The sequence below is a fragment of the Mesoplodon bidens genome (assembly GCF_964165515.1).
Source record: "Mesoplodon bidens genome assembly, chromosome: 1".
In the NCBI taxonomy this organism is placed as follows: domain Eukaryota; kingdom Metazoa; phylum Chordata; class Mammalia; order Artiodactyla; family Ziphiidae; genus Mesoplodon; species Mesoplodon bidens.
Window position 1 is genome coordinate 9,238,634 of NC_138176.1, and position 5,402 is coordinate 9,244,035.

Below are 5,402 nucleotides of genomic sequence, written 5' to 3' on the forward strand. Positions count from 1 at the left end.
TGGTTTGGTCCAATGTACACAGCATTTTTTTTTTTAAGTTTTAAAAAAAAATTTATTGAAATACAGTTGATTTACAATGTCGTGTTGCTTTCAGATGTATAGCAAAGTGATTCAGTTACATATATATGTTCTTTTTTAGATTCTTTTCCATTATTGGTTGTTACAAGATATTGAGTGTAGTTTCCTGTGCTATACAGTAAGTAGTCTTTGTTGGTCATCTATTTTATATGTAGTAGTGTTTATATTTTAACCCCAAACTCCTAGTTTATCGCTCCCCCGCCCTTTCCCCTTTGGTAACCATGTCTGTTTTCTATGTCTGTGAGTCTATTTCTCCTTTATAAATAAGTTCATTTGTATCATTGTTTTTAGATTCCACATATAAACAATATCACATGATCTCTGTCTGACTTACTTCACTCAGTATGATAATCTCTAGGTCCACAGTGTCTTAAAGCACATTTTCCATCAGGGCCTCCACCCGTCAGAGCCATAAGACAGGGTTGCTGACGACCCTGTCTTATCCCTCGAGCTTGGTCCAGAGACCAAGGTAGACATGTGGCCTCGGGAACAGGATGCAGCCTGGCCGCCCCTCCTCACACCAATGGCTTTCTTTTTCTTCCTTTTCTGTGCACTTGTGTTTCAGATAAAGTGCCCATCTCCCACCGCCAAGAAGAGGTCAAATTAAGAATGGTGCTCTTTTTAGCAACTACAAAAAGTTCTCATTTTCTCATCCAGTAAAATTCCCTAATGGCTGATATATGAGCCCAGTCTCTAAACGGTCCTGAATTGTGCCATTTCCCTCTCAGTGACTCGGGCTCCCCGTGGGGCAGACTGCCACAGGCAACACGGGTGCTGGGAGGAACCAGCAGGAATCATCATTTTCTCCCTTCCAGGCTTCTTGCCTTTGGTGCTTTAATTCATTCCAAAGTCCTAAACCTTAGAAGTGAACTGAGGAATCACAAGGGTCCTTAAACCGCCCCCATCTGAATCGGATGCAGCAGCCCGTGTTTATTTAAAGAAAACCAGTTCCTCCTTCCCAGGCTGGGCTCGAGAAGGCACAGGGTAAAACTGGATGGGAGGGGGAAGGGCTCAAGCTGTATAAATGACCTAAAAAATTACTGTCCATGAGGCTCTTAAATCAGAGCCTCTGTATTTATGGCATTTAAAGACCCTGAAAATCTACCCCACCCAAGCAACAGCCTTTGTACTGAGATGGATTCTGTCTCTGGACAAAGAAGTCCCCAAAATGAGGTTTCTGGGCTTCCCAACCTGGCCCCATGCATGCCATGCCAGCTTGTGTCGTCTCCTGCCTAGTCTAGAGCCACGAGACACATGACCCAAGAGCCTCCGTTCTCTATGCAGTAGCCCAAGGCATCTGGAACACATAAGAAACCTTAATAGAACTTCAATTTAGGGTATTAAGGCAGTTGTATCTTAAATCCAAGTCTAAGGACTTGGCTCTTAAATCTGAGGACTCTCTTGGCTACAGCCAATGCTGTCACCACTGGCCTGGCATCAGTACCTGAAGCCCACTGTGCACAGGCAGTAGAGGAAGCAGATGCCCTGGGACCCTCTTGTCTAGGGCTGCAGACACTCCCCTTCTGGGGGAAGGGCCCTGGGCTGGCTTCTGTCAAGGAAAGGTTCACCCTGTCCCTGTGTTCCAGAGGGTTTTCTACCACTGCTAAAGAAGGGAGCTGCATCCCTAAAGTGGTCCCTCCGTCTCCACAGCCAGCCTCGAAAGCCTTCAGAATCCTGGAGAAATCTGCAGTTGACGAGCTCTGATGTAAGTGAACCACATTGGACTCAGTTCACTTGTCTGTTGCTTTGAACTGGAAACAACAGACGTCACGTTTTGAAGAACTTCTGTGCAGCAAGCACTTGCTACCTGTTTCACATAAGTGATTTTATCCTTTCCTTGTGTTAAAAATGAGAAACCCAAGGCTCAGAAAGTTTAAATGACTTGCCTGAGGTCACACAGCTGTCTGATACCTGACTCCAAGACCGCTCTGGTCCCTGGATGCTGAGTTTCCTTGCACTGGGCACACACTTTGCCGTGTCCTTCTGCAGTGGGAATCAGAATTCTCTGAGGTCATCCACTCTCCCCATCAGGAACCCCTTGTGGCCGCAGCAGAAGTCTGAACCTCACAGGGAGAGAGGAGAGAGAGGAGCCATCATTTTCCCCCCTGTGAGCCAGGCTGGAGACCCTGCAGACCCTCACCACTTCTACTCCAGCCGCTTCTGCCCTCGCGTCTCCTTCACGGCAAGTGGCGCTGGTGTCTCATTTTCTGCAAATTTCCTTTTTCAGATGAAAGCTGTTGAGCATGAAGAAAACGTGACTGAAAGCAAAAAACATGAAGGGACATGGCTTGCGGGCGAGGCTGCCAGCTCCTCCTTGGTGGGTGGGGCAGGGTCCCCGGGCAGGGGCGTTCGGCGGCGTGGACGGGACTCTGCCCAGCGCCGCAACCCAGCTCAGCAGACTCTGACCTGACTCTGATCTACTCAGCAACCTCCTGTGGCTCCCTGTCTCCCACACCAAGGAACATCCATGCCTCTCAGCTGCGGTCCCCTACACTTCCTCCTGGCACCTCATGGTCTAGGAGCACGGACCTGCGTCAGCCCCCGCACGCCATGCTCTCTCTCACCTCCACGCCTGGGCTTGTGCCACTCCTTCCACCAGACTCTGACTATTCCCGCAACTCCTAATACTCAGGTGAACCCTCCTCCAGGAAGCCTTCTCTGATTCCTTCCACCAGCTGCTTGCCTCCCTACCAAAGTCTGTATCCCCTGTCCAGTAGCAATCTGGCTGTGTGTGTCCCACCCAGCAGCATCCAGAGTATGGGGACTGCATCTGGTCACAACTTTGTCCCCAGTGGGGCCTTCAGCTGATGTAGGGGGGTCCAAACCTGCTCTGGGATTGCCTGGCTTCCTAGCCTGGAGAGGGCACTGGCCCCAAAATGGCCACAGGCATCAGCCCCAGTGAGGCCCCAAGTCTCCGCCCTTGGAGCTGCAGACAAAGGCCATGCTCACAAAAGGCACAGCGCAGTCACCTCTCCTGGAACAAAGAGACGGCACGTGGGCATCACCCTCGGTGGCGACGGACACTCCGAGCCTAGCTACCCACAGCACGCTGGTTGCCATGGCATGTTTTAATTAAGTGCAAGGATTTTGTGTCTTGATAACAGCAAACACGACTCCCTTTTGTTTGTCTCGCTCCCTCTGGGAACAGAGATAGGGTGTGGAGCTCAGAGCTGGTTCTCAGGGGAGGGATGGGGAGGGAGGCCCCTGCGGAGGGGCCCTGGGGAGGTGGGCTGCCCCTCTGACATGTCCCTGCTCCGCTGCCCTGGGACCAGTTTCCCCTGTCAGGAGGCACCTCCTCAAGCCATCGCCCGTGATGGGCTAAGGGCATGGGACAGTACTGGGCAGGCTGATATGTTCTCACTCCCTGGTAGGTAGCCTCCGCTTCCATCAGGGATCAAGACAAGGCCACAAAGGGACACAGAAGCAGAACAGGAAAATCAGAAAATCCAAAGCTGCTTCTGCCAACGGCCACCGTGGGGCTGGCGGTACAGGTACAGGCCTGCCACGTGTCTCGGCTCACATGTTGCCACTCCTTAGCCTTGTCCCCAGTGAGCCCCTTAGCTGCTTCTAGCCTGAGGCCAGCGTGCATTTATACGAAGAACCTGCATAATGAACCCTCCTGTTAGTCCAAGGTCCCGCCTCGTTTGTATTTTCATCTGAAATGAGCAAAGTGAGCTGAGCAGAGACTGGGGGACGCATTCTACAGGTGTGGAATCTCTGATCATAGAGGTTAGGGACCTTGGAAATGGAGCCAGGATTTGAATCCAGGTTTGTCTGACGCCAAAGATCTTGGTATTCCCTCTCCCCAGCTGCCTATTCAACATTCCCTGGATGTGTACTGTGTTCAGAGCACTCACTCAGCCATGCACTGAGCCCTTTGGAAGTTCTGCAGGGGAGATAGATGAGGACTCCAATCCCGGGCTCATGGCGCAGGCCAGTGCTATCTGATGAAATAAAATGCCAGCCACATCCGTAATTTTAAATTTTCTAGTAGCCACCTTAACAAATGAAAAGAAACAAGTGAAATTAATTTTAATAAAAAATGTCTTTAGCACACTATCCAAAATATCATTTCAACATTTAATGAGATCATTTACATTCTCTTTTTCATATTAAGTCCTAGAAATCTGAAGTGTGTTTTACCCTTACAGCACCTCTCATTTCAGACACCTCATCCTGTCGTGCCCCAAGCCTGAGCTCCTAACCATGACAGCACGTCCCACCCCTCTGCTTCTCTGAGCTCCTTCCCACACAAGATTTCCTTTTCTTTTCTTGGCTGCTTTGGGTCTTCATTACTGCGCACCGGCATTTCTCTAGTTGCAGCAAGCGTGGGCTACTCTTCGTTGTGGTGCGCAGGCTTCTCATTGCAGTGGGTTCCCTTGTGGTGGACCACGGGCTCTAGGCGCGCAGGCTTCAGTGGTTGTGGCACACGGGCGCAGGAGTTGTGGCTCACGGGCTTAGTTGCTCCGCAGCATGTAGGGTCTTCCCGGACCAAGGCTCGAACCCATGTCCCCTGCATTGGCAGGCGGATTCTTAACCACTGCGCCACCAGGGAAGTCCAAGATCTCCTTTTATCCCCACATCAAGGCAGTGGGCACACACAGTTGCTCTCTTACGGGTGGGGTTGCCAGCCTCCAGATGGTCCCCAGTGATCCTTACGTCTCTGCTTGGTCCCCTCCATATGAAAGAGGGCTGCCCTGTGAAACCAATAATACATTGCAAAATGGCAGAGCATGACTCTGAGGCTGGTCCTGAAAGTCACTGCTTTCATCTTTGGATGCTCATTCTCAGGGAAGCTGGCCACCCTGTTGTGAGGACACTCAAGCAGCCCTATGGAGAGGTCCACGTGGCAAGGAACTGAGGCCTCCTGCCAACAGCCAGCGCTAACTTGCCAGGCAGGCGAGTGAGCTCTCCTGGAGGTGAATTCACCAGCCCCAGTTGAGCTTTGAGATGCCTGGAGCCCCACCCACCAAGAGCTTGACTACAGCCTCCTGAGAGGCCCTGAGCCAGGGCCCAAATAAGCCACTCATGGATTTCTGTCCCATGGGCTGTTTGAAATCATAATTTTTTGTTTGAAGCCACTAAGGTTTGGGTAGCGATAGATAATTAATACACCAGGACAGACTTGGACATCTACCCAGGCTGACTCATCTCACAAGCCACAAGGCTGAGCAAACACAGCTCAGTCTTGGAGAATCCCAGCTCTGATCTGGGCCCCAGGGACCCCAGTCAGGTGGCCCCCGCACCACGTGAGCCCCCCCCACCCAACCCCTCTGTCTCTAGCTGCCACTCCTCCTTCAGACACTTGGCACCAAATTGCTTTG